This window comes from Protopterus annectens, chromosome 12.part0, assembly GCF_019279795.1.
Source record: "Protopterus annectens isolate FY-2018-M chromosome 12.part0, PAN1.0, whole genome shotgun sequence".
Taxonomy (NCBI): Eukaryota; Metazoa; Chordata; order Ceratodontiformes; family Protopteridae; genus Protopterus; species Protopterus annectens.
In genome coordinates this window covers 1,475,283,397-1,475,301,630 of record NC_056746.1, presented here as the reverse complement: position 1 = coordinate 1,475,301,630, position 18,234 = coordinate 1,475,283,397, and positions in this window count along the sequence as shown.

Genomic DNA, 18,234 nt, shown 5'->3' with positions numbered 1-18,234 from the left:
TATTAAAAGTTGAGTGCTAAAAGCACCTAACTTTCAGTCATCCCCAAATATAGTTTGCCATAGGTCTAGCTTAATGAATTTGAGGTCAGAGAAGTGGATAGTGAATAGAAAATGTCCCAAAACAGAGCCAAGAGGGGCACCACTGGTCACTTCCTTACTTTTTTTTTTGGCCGTTTTAACTATATATGTTGTGTCTTGGAACTCATTTGCTATATACCTCATGGTATAATGATTTACACTTATGGCATTCAGATTGTTGTTAATATCAGAAAATAGAACTACGCCAAATGTTTTAGCCATATTAAAGTATGATTTGTGAACTGCTTGACCAGCTTTACTAAGCTGAGTAAATCTGATTTACCCTTAGTGAAGATTCACAGCAGTAAGGATTGTAATACCCTACTTAAAGCTTGATTTGATGCTTTCCATGTCTTTGAAACTTATGCTAGTTAGGGTAATGAAATTGCAGTTTTCAGGGATGTGGATGGGTTACCTTTATGTAATGGTATTAGAATAGCTATTTGTATGCTTTTTGGAAAATACCCGGTAGAAAGGAGTAGACTAAATTATTTGTGAGAGGCAACCAGGAATATTATCACGCCCATGGAAATGGTGTTTTTGGTTTATACAAAACTGTTATAGCTTGATCTGTGATACTGTTTGGAGGAGTTTGGAACTTGGGGACTTGTGGAATTTCTGTGGCTGTATTAAATTCATCATGCAGAATGGTGAAAACATCATTTGGGTCATTGTAGATTTGATCTGAGAATTGTGCGATGTGCTTAGTTTTCTTGACATAGCTGAAGAAAAGTATACAGTTATCCTTGGTTTCTCCTTGTATTATTTGACAGTGCATATAGATACAATTTGTTGGTATGCAGAAGGATGCTATGTTTGTTAGGAAAAGATTTATAATATTAGGACCCCTGGAGAATAAGCTGACAGAGTCTGCATTTATTAGGTCAAGGAACAATTTGCATGTCTACCATTAGAGGTGTATGCAATCCAGTTAACAGTGAGATAATCAAACTCTTCCATCATAAAATGATTTGTGGGCAGTTTATACATTATTCATTATCAACTGGCATGCATAGTGATTAATCTTAGTTTTTGATGTGGTTATATTTCTGTTTTAGAGTGATTTGGACTTCAGTTCTGTTTGAGGGTCACAAAAAGGTATTTGACAAATACTGATACACCTCCAACAGCTGCTTATGGATCTGCAAGTGAGAAAGACACTGAACTCTGGTACCGAGGGAGTGATATCTTTGCACAGAATCTGCATTTCTGTTATTAGGTAAATAGATTCAAATGACTGTGTGTGACTTCTGCACAGCAAGCACGAGTCTACAGAGCCAGAAGAACTGTATCTTCAGCAGGCAAGATGCTGGCAGCCACTGGGTGTTCATATCAGCTCATCCTGAAGGAGGGGAAAGTAAGAGTGCACATGCTAACCACACACAGGAGCATACATACACACACACACACACACACACACACACACACACACACACACACACACACACACACACACACACACACACACAGCAGTATGAGATATTATGCCTACTGATGAACTATTGTCCTCAACAGATATCAGTGAATCATGATTCAAACAGAATATATAATCCTATATTTCAATAAGGCTGTGTACAGTACTTAGCATGAGTATTTTCCCAGAGCACAAATGCATGAATGCTACAGCAAGCTTGCCTATATCCTCTACCATTATATCCAAAAGTGTGGTCTTCATCTCAAATATTACCAAAGCAAGAACTTCAAGATAGAAGTGAATCTTCTGATCCTTGCATATTTATCCCCAAAGGACATCCTTGTTGGCTTTGACATGTTCTATGTACAATGTTTGGAGCTGCTGATAGAAATCTTGAAGTGGTTCTGAGGTGTGTACATTCTTGGATGCCTCTATTAATATGTCAGTGTGAAATTCAACACAGTCTGACTCCCACCTTTATTTCTCCCAAGGTTCTGTGTGCATGGACTACAACAGGAGAATGGCATGCATCCTTGATTTATATTAGATTTCTTTTTTTTTTTCAAAAAACATTTTTATTTTGTTTTAATTATAAACATACACAAATGTGCATATAACAAATACAATAAAACAATAACAAAACTATTTACAATATTTACATTCATCCATGATAAACTATCATTTTACCCATGTGAAGTTATCAGTATTTGTTCAAAAGGTTTTCCAGTTTTTGACATGCTATTTTTTTATGAGTAATGTTAGGAGTTCTATAACAAATTGTTTGCAGTTCCTTTTTACACACAACATTTGCTAAATTAATAAACTCTTTAAGCAACAAATCTTGTTTACTTTTCCAGTTCAAAGTAATAACTTTTCTGGCAATTGCAAGAACTGACCAGAGTAACTGAATCTGAGATTTAGGAATTACATTAGGTATAGGAGCCCTGAATAGGATTAGTGAGTTAGAAATATGACAGTTATCAGACCATAAGACATTTACAAAATATCTGAAGTATTTCCAGTATCGAACAACATTTCTACATTCAATGAACATGTGAACCCAGTTGGCCTCTAGTAATTAATAAAATTTTCAACATTTACTTTCACTGTTTTTTGAGTATAAGATTTATTTTATGTGGAGTATAGAAACTCCTATTCATAAATTTCCATGTATACAATCTCCAATATAATGAAGAAGAGGTACCATATGTAGAATTCAACAACTATTTTTGGATTCATCAGATAAGGGTGATGTGCAGAGCTGTAGTAACTATAGAGGGATTAAACTGATCAGTCACAACATTAAGTTATGGGAAAAAGTAGTGGAAGCTAGGTTAAGAAGGGACGTGATGATTAGTGATCAGCAGTATGGTTTCATGCCAGGAAAGAGCACTACAGATGTGATGTTTTTTCTGAGAGTGTTGATGGAGAAGTACAAAGAAGGTCAGAAGGAAGTGCATGGTGTTTTTGTAGACTTAGAGAAAGCATATGACAGGGCGCCTAGAGAGGAGTTGTGGTATTGTATGAGGAAGTCAGGAGTGTCAGAGAAGTATGTATGAGTGGTACAGAATATGAACGAGGGTAGTGTGACAGCAGTGAGGTCTGCATGAGAGTGACAGATGCGTTTAAGGTGGAGGTGGGATTGCATCAAGGATCAGCTCTGAGACCTTTCTTATTTGCAATGGTGATGGACAGGTTGACAGAAGAGATCAGACAGGAGTCCACATGGACTATGATGTTTGCAGATGACATTGTGATCTGTAGTGAGAGCAGGGAATAGGTGGAGGAGACCCTGGAGATATGGAGTTATGCTCTAGAGAGAAGAGGAATGAAGGTCAGCAGGAGTAAGACAGAATATATGTGTGTGAATGAGAGGGAGGATAGAGGAATGGTGAGGATGCAAGGAGTAGAGGTGGTGGAGGTGGATGAGTTTAAATACTCGGGATCAATAGTTCAGAGTAATGGTGCATGTGGAAGAGAGGTGAAGAAGAGAGTAGAGGTAGGATGGATTGGGTTGAGAAGAGTGTCAGGAGTGATTTGTGACAGACGAGTACCAGTAAGAGTGAAAGAGAAGGTCTACAAGAGGGTAGTGAGACCAGCTATGTTATATGGGTTGGAGACAGTGACATTGACAAAAAGGCAGGAGTTAGAGCTGGATGTGGCAGAGTTAAAGATGTTAAGATTTGCACTGGGTGTGAAGAGGGTGGACAGGCTTAGGAATAAGTATATTAGAGGGTCAGCCCAGGTTGGAAGGTTTGTAGACAAAGCCAGAGAGGCAAGGTTACGTTGGTTTGGACATGTGCTGAGGAGTGATGCTGAGTATATTGGGAAAAAGATGCTAAGGATGAAGCTACCAGGTAACAGGAAAAAAGGAAAGCCTAAGATAAGGTTTATGGATGTGGTGAGAGAGGACATGCAGGTGGTTGGTGTGACAGAGCAAGATGCAGAGGACAGGAAGAAATGGACACAGATGATCCGCTATGGCGACCCCTAACGGGAACAGCCAAAAGAAGATGATGATCAGATATTTGTTCTCCATTAATCTTTACATAGTAATTCCAAAAATCTGAGTCAAACTTTAGAGTGTCTTCTCTTAGTATCTTATAGATAGGTGAGATACTTCATTTTTGATTATCTGTCTTTTCAAAACACCTAAGAAAAAGCTGAATCAAACTAGGTATAGCTTCAGTCTCTAGGTTGATTGATACTCTCATTTTGTTTTCTATAAACTGCTGTAAAGAGTGTATGAACAACCAGCTGTCTTGACTGTTATCAAAACTACACAAAAGAGAGTTTAATGGTTTAATACCCTTATTTTCCTTTAATTTTTGCATCACATTGATGTTGAAAGAATCTAGGCAATCAGGGGAGTATGCTATTGGGAATATAAGAAATAGAAATTGTTTAATGTTGTAATTATAATCAATTATATTTTTAAAGTTATTAAATATTTGATTAATGTCATAAGAAACATGATCAAACTTATTAAATAAACAAAATTCACTTAAAGCCAATGAACTCTACTTTTTCCATATTGTTCCTTAAATCAATTTTCTATAGTTATGACATCAGTTATATGAATTTCATGTATTGTTTTCAAGCCAGATATATAGGTAGCTGTGATCCAATGTAATATTACATTAATTATAACTGATTTGGAATAAAGATCTAAGCAAGGGAATGCTATCCCATTACTTTTCCAAGCTCTAATGTACCATTTATATGCAATCGTAGGTTTTAAAGGGAACCATAAAAATTTAAGTAACATGGAATCTAATTTTTTAAATACGTTTTTGGGAGGAGGTAGTATCAATGACTATATATAAAACAAATTTTAAATAAAATTATCATTTTAATTAAAGAGCCTATCCTCCATTGTGAAGAACATTTTATTCCATCTTTTGATTAGTTCACTAATGGTGGTTATTAAATTATTGTAGTTTAGTTTAACAGACTTTTTCAATGTACTCTTTATACTGACACCCAAAATATTCTAATACATCCTTCTCCCAATTAAACTGGCAATTCTCTCTTAGGCTTTTGCTGATCCTTTTGTTAATTAGTAATGTTTTGATTTATTATGATTAAATTTAAGCCCTGAAATTCTTTCAAACTTGCTTAAGGTATTTATAATATCATGCAAAAAACATCAATATCACCCAACATTAACAACATATCATCGGCAAATAATTGTATCTTAGGACAATAGTCCTTATTAATTGGAACGCCTTTTATATTTTGCTTGTTTCTGATATTTATAGCAAATAGTTCCATTTAAATAGCAAACAATAATGGTGACAAAGGACAACCATGTCTAGTACCCTTGAGGATTTCTAGTGGTGAGGATATACATGATCTGATTTTCACATAAACTTGTGCCCCACTATAAATTTTCATTAATAAATTGACAAAATCTGAGGAGAATTCAAAACCAATCAGAATTCTTTGTAGATAAGACCAGGTAATAGAATCAAAAGCCTTTTCTATGTCTAGGCTGATAATTAGTTGTTATTTGTATTTGCATGCTATGTCTAGTAATGATAGTAATTTAATAATGTTATCTTGCACTTTTCTATGAAGAATGAACCCTGCCTGATCATTATGTATTAGATTAGATAATATTTTCTTTATCCTGTTAGCTAATATTGTCATGAAAATTTTATAATCAGTGCTTAGTAACAACATTGGCCTATATGAATCACAAGAGTTGGGATCATTACCTTGTTTTAATATGGGGAGATATTTGAGTAAAAACATGATGAGGGTGTTATACATTTTTGCTTAACCATAGTAAAGGCACTCATCATTTTCTTTATTATATATTCAGGAAAGATCTTATATAGTTCAGGAATTATTCCATCCAGTCCTGGAGCTTTATTATCTTTTAAATTTTTATTTGCTCTTTCACTTCTGTTAGTGCTATTTATTTAATATGTTATTTTGCTGCATTGACACCTTAGTAGTTATATTTTCTTGAATAAAAGTCTTTATTGCATTATCTGTCTCCAAAAGTGGTGCGTTATTATTTATATCTTTATAGTAGTTTTTGAACACTTCTAATATGCCCATTAAGTTAGATGTACTCTTAATTGAACCATCACTTTTATATTTTATCTCATTAATAAGATTTTGATTGTTTATTTTTTTTTGGATCTTGCAGCTATTTTATGTAGATATTTGAGATTTACAGCATAAGATTGTAATTTAATTTTTTCCAGGTTTATGGCTACCTTATGATTTAGAACTTCTAAGTATTTTTGATATAACTTAGCAATTTCATTATGTGCTACTTTGTTATTTGGTTTTGCATCCATTTTTATCTTGTCTATGTTTTTTGTAAATCTAAAAGTTCTTTGTCCCACTCTCTCCTTTTTTTAAGTTACCAAGATTGCATTCTACCATATATAGAAACTTTAAAGGTGTCCCATAGTATAGTATCAGTCACTTCACCATTATCATATGTTTCCATAAACATGTCTATTTCTTTCATTATCCATTCCCTAAAGTCATTTAACTTAGTTATATAAGCAGGAATTCTCTGTTGAAATCTTAAATCATTTGTATGTGTAGTCAATGCAAAGTTTATAGCATTATGGTCTGAAAGTGGACAAGTTATTATAGATACGTCACTTATTTTAGAGTATATATTATTTGATACAAAGACCTTGTCAGAGTTTGTTTGTGTACCAAACCGATTAGAATAGTGAGTATAGAATAAGGAATAATTTTCTCTTACACCATGTATATCTTTAAGGTTCATCTGGTTTGTAAAGTCATTTAACATCTTGGCTTGAGGTGTTAGTTTTATTTTACCATTTTAGAAGTATCATTGCCTGATAATAGGCAGTTTAAATCACCTGCTGCTGTAATTTCCCCTTTTGCATTTAAAGTAATCAGGTCGAGACATTTGTCAACATATTTAGTACTCAGTCTTGGTATCCAGTATGTATTAATCAAAGTATAATACTTCCTGTTGATTTCCAAAATAACCATGCTTAGCATCCCATCTTTATCTGAAATTGTATCTATAATTCTTGGCATAGTATAAGCATCTTTCAATAGAATAAGAGTGCCCCTTCTCTTAGTCTTAAAACATGAATCAGCCAGAATGGCATAGCCATTGAATGAGTATTTTTGTAAGTCTTTTTTTAATAGATGAGTTTCCTGTAGAAAGATGATCTGGGCTTTATGCATTTTGATATATTTAAGCAAACCAGCTCTTTTGACATTATTGTTCAAACCATTAGTATTTAATGATAAACATTTATAAGCCATTGACTATAATGTGTATGTTATTACTAACTGAAATACCTTTCTTCCGTGTTGACTTGAAATCTACTGAAAACTTACTTATCATGGATGCATAACATGTAATAAGGACTACTTTCAAAAACCCAAAACTATTTATAACCACATACATGAAATATAAAGTTTCTGGTTTAGTTAAAAACTTAACTAAACCATCCATCCACCACCTCTCCAATACCAAATGACACAAATTTTCCATCTCTGCTTAGAATACAGTATAAAAACAAAAAAGGAAAGTATTATGAAAACAACTAAAGAAATCTGAATCCATGAAATATACATTAAAATGAGAGTGTCTAATATATCTGAAGCTACTATACATGAATATGTCACATATGATAATAGCACTTCTAATACACAGAAATGCCAGAAATACACATCAGATCAAAGTATGTATAAACATTAGAAGCTGAAGCTTATTATTTCCAAGACTTTTCAAGAAACATCAGATAATTTAACAATTTTGTCAGTCATCTATCTAACATTTTTCATCTTAGGATCTGTTGAATATATATGTAACACTTATTATAGCATAACTATTATATTTTGCAATTATACACATAATACTCATATGTACTAACAAAATATATGTTGACGTCTTTCATCAGGAAGGGGGGAGAGTGACAGAGAGAGAGAGAGAGAGAGAGAGAGAGAGGGAAAAAGGGGGCCTCACAACCCTCTGTTTAGTTACTAAACATTTAGTTATATGACATAAGTCTGATGATAATATACATAATGAGTTTACTAATGCAGCTCCTAGTTCACTTGATGTCATTTAGTTACTAATAGTGTCATTGGATCTGCAGAATGTATGCATCTATAAGAGAACATGAGCATTTTCAAAGGAGTTAAACACTTTTATCAGAACTATTTATTTGCCATTAAAAGTATCTAGTGAAGGATAACTGAATTGCAAGAGAAAAGAATTCTAAGTACAACCATTTAACAAGTTCAAAAGGTCAAATGATGTCATCACTGTTGTTTCCTCAAGCTGCAGCTTCATAAACTTGTTAAAAAGGTATCTAAATAGACTCATGCACAACAGAAGTTGTCTCTAGTGAAGAAAAAAATGCATTTTCAGTGTGAAATTCAGATCTTGAAGCATTTAAAGTTTACAGAAAGCAAAAAAAAAAAAAAAAAACACTCAAGCTGCCTTGTCAGTGCATGTCATGAATCTCCACAATGAGAAGTCACACAGACTACCAGTTTCCTCACAAAACATCAACATCATGAAAAAATTAACCCTTTCATATAAAAACAGCTATTTAAAAGTAACAACAGCTGCCTCAATTCAGAAATAATATTATAACATTTCAATCATTTACCCACCAGTTAACCAGGCCAGAGAGAGAGGTAAAAAAGGGTGAACCTAATATATATATATATATATATATATATATATATATATATATATATATATATATATATATAGATATGTGTGTGTGCGTGCGTGTGCGTGTGTGTGTGTGTGTGTGTATATATATATATATATATATATATATATATGTGTGTGTGTGTGTGTGTGTGTGTGTGTGTGTGTGTGTGTGTGTGTATATATATATATATATATTTATATATATATATATATATATATATATATATCTACACACACACACACACACACACACACACACACATATATATTATATATATATATATATATACATATATATATATATATATATATATATATATATATATATATATGCGTCTATATCAGCATTTTGAAAATTGAATAGTTCGAATCACTAAATGTCAAACTGACATGATCGACCGATCCAATTTTCGAATGCCGATAAAAAAAAAAAAAAGAACAAAAAAAACCCTAAATGGTGTAGGCAGGGGGACTGCGCCCCCCCCACACCCCTGCTACTTAAATATACCAACTCTGAGACCACACTACATTGAGGTAAATGGAAATCTCCCCTTACGTAGATTTCCGTTTACCCGTTCGACGTTCTGCACTTTCGGCATTCTCAATGCAACAATATCACATTCGATATTGTCAGCGTTCGAGATGCTGATAGGAACCCATATATGTATATATGTATATATATATATATATATATATATATGTATATAAAATGTATATAAAACTTATATTTAGCTATCTATAAAACACCATTAATATACTGTATTAATGTTTAAATGAATCTAAACAAAGACTCTAAAACATCAAGTTAGAAACACTAATCAGAAACACCTTGTTAGCCCACCACTGACCCACAAGAAAAAATGCACTTTGGTATTAAGTCAAATGATGCTATTACTGAAGAATTAGAAGACATACAGCATTTGCAGTTATTTAAAAGGGAAATGTATGTAAAGTACTTATAATGGAGAAAGGAGAGAAAGGAACATTGGTAACAAAAAAGAATAGGAAGAAAGAGGAGAGAGAGAGTGAATGTTATTTAAAAACTTAGTACTCTAAGTAATTAGAAGAAGTAGATATAGAAAGGAAAAGAGAAAGTTAATAATAAAAATGATTCACATTATCTTATAGCATAGAGACGTTCCAGAATCAAATATATTATGATTCATAAAACAAAGCATTTAAAATTAGAAGGAATTTATTAATTTGCCCTTTTGTTTCTTAGTTTTGTTTGCTCCTATCTTTGGGCAGCCACAGTGGTGCAGCGGTTAGCGTTGTTGCCACACAGCAAGAGTTTCTCCGGTTCGAGCCTCGGCTGCGGTGCTTTCTGTGCGGAGTCTGTATGTCCTCCTTGGGGTTTTCCTTCAGGTGCTCTGGTTTTCTCCCTCATCCCAAAGACATGCTGTAGGTGGATTGGACACTCTAAATTTGCCCTAGGTGTGAGGGCATACATGTGCGTGCCTTCTTTGGAAGGTTGGGTGCCGGGCTGGCAACTCAACACTGTAAAACTATACTGCCAATCATGAGCGAACAGGTGATCCACTGTGGCGACCCCTAACCGGGGAAAGAAGAAGTCTGCTCCTTCCTTCACAGACCATCCATGTTTTGTTGCCCGTCTCTTCAAACTCTGGGATGACCATTCCATTTCTTCTATGACCAACAGTATTTTCTTCTTTTGGATAAATTCTACTGTTTCTTGTAGGGAATCAAAGATCTTCCCTCCTTCTGGTAAGATGACTTTTATTCTTGCAGGAAAAGGAATTTGAGCTTTAATATTGGCTTTTTCAGGGACTTAATTAGAGGAACACACTCCTTTCTTCTGAATATGACTGTAGAGGTGTAGTCATTGTCAAAACGAATAACTTTTTCACCGATCTTGATAGGGGAATTAGTCCAAACTGATTTCAGCACTAAATCCTTGTCTTGCAAAGAAAGAAATCTAACTATTATAGACCTGGGGTAAGATGAACTCAAAGATGAACCTGGATTTGCCAGGGACCGATGAGCTCTCTCAATTCTAAAATAGATGGATTCAGGCATGTTTAGTGCTGATGAAAACCAATTACTGAGGAACTGAATCATGTTAGCACCCTCTTCTTTCTCAGGAATTCCATATATTCTTATGTTATTCCTCCTTGGCCTACTTTCAATGTCTTCTAGTTTCTCAGTCAGCCTGGTGTTTTGTTTCAGAAGAAATTCATTGTGATTTCATTTTCTGTCACTCTAGTATCTAGGTCAGTTACTGTTTCGTCTAAGGCAAGAATCTTTTCAGATTTTGTTTTACTATTCCATTTAGAAGTTTCAGCTGTTTACTGCATTCTTGTTTGATAATATGCATTTTGTTTTTGAATTTGTCCATTTTAGTGACAGTTCTTGGATGTTTGTTGTTATAAGATGTCGATCTTTCTTCACTGCACTCTCCTGGTGTGGGGTCTTCGAGTTGCTCATCTTGAGATCTCCAGTAGAAAACTTCTTGACAGGAATAATTAAAAAAATTCTCTTGACTATGTATTAACTTTTAGAAAATAAAAAAGAGTCTATGTTAATCTAACTTTTAGTATACTTTTAGTTAGATTTTTCTAAAAATTAAAGTATATTTCCTGTCAGGATATTAAAATCTAAGCAGAGCTATGCATTTATGCTGCTATCAGACTGGCATCTTGGCCAACCCCCCCTCCCCCCATTTATATTAGATTTCTGAGTCTTATATTCATCTTTGCATTGGTATATGGTGAAGAATTTTTTATATATTGCATGCATGTTGTTATCTGTCACAGTGAATCACAATTCAGCTGGAGGCCTGCAGTCTTTGTTTTTATCTTGAGCTTTATAGTTTCCTAGTGCAATTAGCTCTCTTTCAGTTTTGTTTTTGTACTATATAGGTGATTGCTTTTTAGGGCAGTGCCCTCCATTTATGTTTACTTGAGTCAGTGCATTGTATTTCTCACATTCATCCTTTCAGATCCTTTTAGATCATTATATTTCAGTGAATTTATTTTTCAGCCAGTTAGATTCAAGTATTTTGTCTTCAGGCACACTGTATTCTGCCACTTATAGTTTTTTTTGTCATGCACATATATGAACATGCCACACTTTAACTTGGGACAACTCATTGTTAAAAAAATATGTATTAACATATATGTGCAATGCTTATTCTAATAAGGGAAGATTAATACATTTTTATTCTATATGCAGCATTAGTTTTATTTGAGACTGAAAATGTGCTTTTCTGAAATTGTGCTTCCTGACACTGCAAGATGCACTCTGACCTAGTTTGCTAGCACAGCAAAATACATGTTTATGCCTTGGAAATGTACTGGAAAGCAGATGATTTTCTGCTAGGTCAGGAAATTGAAAGGAGAATAATAATAATTTCTGTAGATCCATTCATTATAGACAATAAGCTCTGTTCGTGTTGATGAAAAAGTGCACAAGCTGCAAGATAGTTAGAGATAAAGAACAATAAACTGCTTCAGAAATCTGTACTTGCATTGTGCTTAAATTAGCCATAGTACCTGGACTTGTAACATCACATAGTAAGAAAGTTATACTTGACCAGTGGTCATCAAGGCCATTCTGTTTACTGAAAAATCTTTTTTAAAACTTTGAAGAGTCAGCTAGAAGCATGAGAAATATCTGTAAAATAACAAATTATGAACTGGTGATCTGCTACGTCAGTCGTAGTGGGCAATGTCTTGAAAGAAAGGTATAATAACTGTCACACTTCCTGATTTAGTCAGACAAACTCTGTAACTGCATTTTTTGTCTCCTTGCGCAAGAATAAAGTTACCTGAACTGAACCTTATGCTTTTGGTCTTATTAAAGTATTTTTTCCACTAACATTTTTTGGTCCTTTTGGAGCCGGAAACCCTCGTTTAGCCTGGGATCAGATGGGCCAGGTGGCATGAAACTGCACAGGGAAGATACCACACCGGATCTTCTTCATTGAAAGACCTCTGACTGAATTGTCGTGCAAAAGAGGCCAGCCACTTTTCTGATCTAGGACTGAAGGCGGGTTCCATTTGAACAGTGAGTGACCAATCGCTGAGGCTCAGGTAAGGTTAATCTACTTTTTTCTGTTTTAGATCAGGGACTTGATTGTATTTGTTCTGTAATAATTTTTTAAATTCAGGGACAGAAATATTGCTATCTTGTCATAGATCAGGGAAACAGAATAAGTAGGCAGGTAGTCTGAAGAGACTGAAAACACTTGGTGGTACCACATTAAAAACAAATGGGTTACGTAACATCTAAAAAAAGGTTAGAACAAAATGGGTAATACGTGCACAAAAACAAAAAAACCCCAAAGCCCACCGTTAACCGAAAACGCAAAATATATGCAATCACAGCGCGCCGATAACATTAAATATTATACCAAATGGGTTAATAAATATGAATTTGATGGGAAACTAGAAAGATCCTCGCTTATCAAACTTATTAGACAGTTAAAAACTGATATTAATGTTCGGGTTAAAAAACAGCGTAAACTAGGAGTTCCTCAGGCACACAGGTGGATTGAGGAAGCAAACCGAAGAGAACAAAAGAATAAAAATTCAAAAGCAATGTTTCTAGACAAAGAGGATAATAACTTAGTTATAGCATTGGCCCCTCCGCCCACTCTGGTTTCGGTTCCCTTACCACTTCCCTTACCGGAATATGAAGCAAAAGAACAAACTGACCCACCTCCACGATATCCAGTTGTTCCTATAAAACCACTACCATTTGTTAGAGATCCTATCGAGACCAGGTCTCGAACACGTAATTTAAAAGGAGATATTGAATTATATCAAATGAATGGAAATTAACGGGCTATGAGTGAAGAAGAAGAAATATGCCCACTCATAGAAGTACCAAATCCTCAGGCAGGACAAGAAGGGCAGAATCCAACTCTCTTAGTATACAGACCGTGGACACCGGAAGACATCCGGAAAGCCACAGAGGGAATCCCCCATCCAAAAGTTAATTTTAGAAAATTCTTAGAAGACTTACAGGGCATGAGATTAAGTTATCACTTAAATGGAGAGGAAGTAGAAAAAGTAGTCAGACAAATAGTAGGTCCAGATTGGCACATGATCAGTGGAAACTGGAATCCCCATGACGCTGCACTTAGACCCCTCCCACATAGCAGCGCAGAACTAGACAACAGAGTGAAAGGCCTGACAGACCGAATTTCTGAGAAATGGAAGCCTAGGGCAGACTGGACTTGCATTAATCAATGCATCCAACAAGAAAGTGAAACTGTTGATAGATATTTTTCCAGATTATTGAAATGCTTTAACAATCACTGTGGAATGCAAGTGCCTGAAGATCAGACACAAGATTCCCCATATGAGCAGCAGTTAAAGAATGCATTTTTGAAAGGCAGTATTGCACCCATAAGTAGTTTCATTACTAAACATATGGTAGACCATCGTACAAGCAGATTACAATCACTGCTTGAATATGCTAGACATGCCGAAAGGCATTTTAACAACAAAAAGAAAGCCCAAGTATTTGCTGTAGAAGATGAAGAAGTTTATTTAGTACAGTCCGGACAAAAGGGCAAAAAGAATGCCCAGGGAAATAAACAATCTGATCAGCAATCAGAGGACTTTGAAGGGAGAAAGAAAAGAGGTGAGTGCTTTAAATGCGGGAAAAAAGGACACATGGCAAGGGATTGCAGGAAAAATAAGAAAGCAGCAGTGGAAGACAAAAATGATGAGGGTGAGGACTGACTATATGAAAGTCAGGAATCACTAGATAGGAATAATAGAGAAAAGACAAATGACAATGTGATAGAAGGAACAGAGAATGTGATAGCAGAGCAAGTGCAGGAAGCTACCGAAGAAAACGAAATATTAGACCTAGCCTTACTGAGCTTAGAGCTCTATTTGGCTGACACAAAACCAGAAGTGACACTCCTGGTAGAAGGGAGGGAAGTCAAATTCTTGTGTGATTCAGGGGCATCACGGACCCTGGTACACCCCTCCAAGCTACCAGAAAATTCAGAATCACATGACTTTATACTAGTGAAAGCAGCTAATGGACAGCTGTATCGGGAGCCTGTCTCCTATAACATTACAATAACAGATCCTGTTTCAGGATTAACCCAGAAAAGCAAAATTGTTGTTTCTGCAAAATGCCCAGTGAACCTTTTGGGCAGAGATTTTATGCAACTATTAGGCATAACAGTAGTTCCAAACATGCAGGGTATGGAAGCACAGCGACAGACCAATACTTTTGCAGTGCAAATGGAAGGTGAGACATTTTACTGGTATAGCCAGGACTTAGTTACAACTGGCCCTGGAGCAGTAACTGAAGAGCATTGACATACAACACCTGTTGCACTGTACTCTGTATTATTGTAATACACCAGGACCTGATAAAGTATATGAACAAGAATTGTTCAAAAAACATGCAAACAGATTAGTACTGTGTAATTTGTACTGGGACACAAAAGGGAACAGTGCAGTTAGCTGTTCATTACCCCAGGAGTTCTTTTCACTTTACAAATCAAATCTAATACCGCATGTTAGTTTAACTAAAGAGGAAGATTTAAAATGGATAGACCTAGGAGAAAAAGTCACAAAATGGGAAAAACAGACAGAATCAGAACTGTCAGAACAGGGAATACAAAGACAGAAACTGAACTGGATAACACAAACACATCCAGCAGTACACTTGCAGTCCAGCAAAGATAGCTGAGAAGCCCTCTTATTAGAAGAGGAAGAAAAAGCTTTATTAGACATACCAGAAACTCTCTGGTCAACAGGAAAATCAGATGTAGGACTTATTCGCACAGCGGGACCAGTTACTATCACACCAAAATCAGCATTCAGACCACAAAAGAGACAGTACTCCTTGAGAAAATATGCAGAGGCAGGTATTAAACCTATCATAGCAGCTTTGCTTAAGAGGGGGAATACTGGTGGAATCCCCCGATTTACCATGTAACACACCCTTATTTCCAGTTAGAAAAGCAAATGGAGAATGGCGTATTGTCCAAGATTTACAAGCTGTAAATGACGCAGTAATACCAAGAGCACCTACGGTGCCAGATCCACATACCTTATTGAATGATTTAAAACCTCAACAGAAGTATTTTTCTGTGGTAGATATCAGCAATGCGTTCTTTTCAATACCGATACACCCTGACAGCCAGTATTGGTTTGCATTTACATTTCAGGGGAAACGGTATATATATATATATATATATATATATATATATATATATATATATATATATATATACGCGACTACCACAGGGTTATAGTGAAAGTCCAACAATATTCTCACAAGAAATGGCAAGTAATCTAGCGGGATTTATCCCACCGAAAGGTAGTCAAATTTGACTTTATGTTGATGACATCCTGCTGGCTGCCCCTACCCAGCAAGATTTTAAGGAAGATACTATAGCATTATTAAAATTCCTAGCAGATGAAGGACACAAAGTAAGCAAAAATAAATTACAACTTTGGAGAAAACAAGTGAAATATCTTGGATATGTAATATCCAAAGATGGCAGAACACTAGATGTGGACAGAAAAGTAGCGATTTTACAAGCACCAAAACCCACAACCAAGAAGGAAATGATGTCCTTCCTGGGTATGACTAATTTTTGTCGGAGCTGGATCCTGAACTATGCTTTGGAATCTGCACCTTTAACCGACCTGATTTTTAAGAAGCCTATGGCAGCACAAGATTTAATGCAATGGACACCAGAAGCAGAATTAACTTTCTGCAAGCTGAAACAATTAATAGCATCATCATTAGTTTTAGGATTACCAAATTATCACAAATGTTTTTTCCAAACTGTAGATTGCAAGCAAGGTTATATGACATCAGTATTGACTCAACAGCATGGGGACAAACAATGTCCCATTGCTTATTATTCATCACAACTGGACCCAGTGGCGCGGTCTCTACCCCACTGTGTACAAGCAGTAGTTGCAGCTGCAATGGCAGTGCAGGCTTTGGCTTCAGTAGTGTTATCCCACCCTCTCACATTAAGAGTACCTCATGCAGTCGCAATCATTTTACTGCAAGAAAAAATAGCATATCTTTCCCCTGCTAGGCATCTTTCTTGTATGACTATATTGCTGAGCCAACCTCACATGACAATTGAATGATGTACTACTTTGAATCCATCTATCTTGCTCCCAACTCCTGTGGATGGCACACCCCATAACTGCCTGCAGGTAATTGAGCAAAAGACACTGCCTAGAAAAGACCTCATGGATGTTCCCTTGGATAATGCCGAGGTGACATATTATGTGGCTGGCTCATGCAAAAGGAGTCCTACAGGACAGAACCTAACAGGTTATGCAGTAGTTTCTGATACTGAGATTGTAGAAGCGAAACCTCTACCACATAACTTATCTGCACAAGCAGCAGAGTTGATTGCCTTGACACGGGCATGTACCTTAGCAAAGGGTAAAAGTGTAAATATTTTTACAGACAGCCAGTATGCTTTTTCTACTGTACATGTTTTTGCACAACAGTGGAAGAATCAAGGAATGGTGACATCTACTGGTAAACCGATTAACCATGCACAGTTTATTTTAGATTTGTTAGATTCTATTCAGTTGCCTCAGAAAGTAGCTATTTGTAAATGCATAGCTCATACAAAACAACAAGATAGGATTTCAAAAGGCAATGCGAGAGCTGACACAGCTGCAAAGCAAGCAGCCTCAGAAGCATTTCTTTTGAACGAGGAATTACAACCTTCTGAGATTTTAGACTTAGAAATGTTGAAAACAATGCAGACACTTACTACACAGGCTGAAAAACAAAGATGGAAAAGACAAGGAGCAATTCTCAAGGAAGGGCTGTACATCTCCAAAGAGGGAAAACCAATATTACCATCTAATTTATTTAGATATGCAGCTTTGTTGAGCCATGGGCAGAACTATGTCTTAACAGGGGGGATGGTACAGTTAGTGAATCGGGTTTTCGCTACGTATGGGTTTTCAAACTACACTAAAAAATTTTGCCTGTCATGTCACACTTGTAATAAACATCATGCACAAGGGGCATTAAAGCCCAAGCAAGGGAGTTTCCCTACACCACCGTATCCATTTCATACCATCTGTATGGATTTCATAGAAATGAACAAATGTGAAAACAAAAAGTACTGCCTTGTCATTGTGGATATGTTCTCCAAATGGGTGGAGGCCTTTCCGACTAGTAAACCAGATGCAGCCACTGTTGCAAAGACCCTAGTTAAAGAGATTATTCCTAGATTTGGCATACCGGAAAGGATCTACCGTGACAATGGTACACATTTCGTTAACCAAACTATACAACAGCTAAGTCAGTATTTTGGGATTTCTTTAAAACATCACTGTGCATATCACCCTCAATCTGCAGGGTTGGTAGAAAGGCACAATGGAGTTTTAAAGAATAAACTTAAGAAGCTTATAAAAGAAACACAGAAGAATTGGGTGTACTGTTTGCCCCTGGCACTGTTGAGCATGAGAACTGTTCCGAATGCAAAAGGATTGACACCTTTCAAAAAGATTTTTGGAAGAGCTTATTATATACCTCAATGGAAACCTCTCATGCCTGCAGACCAGGAAGCAGA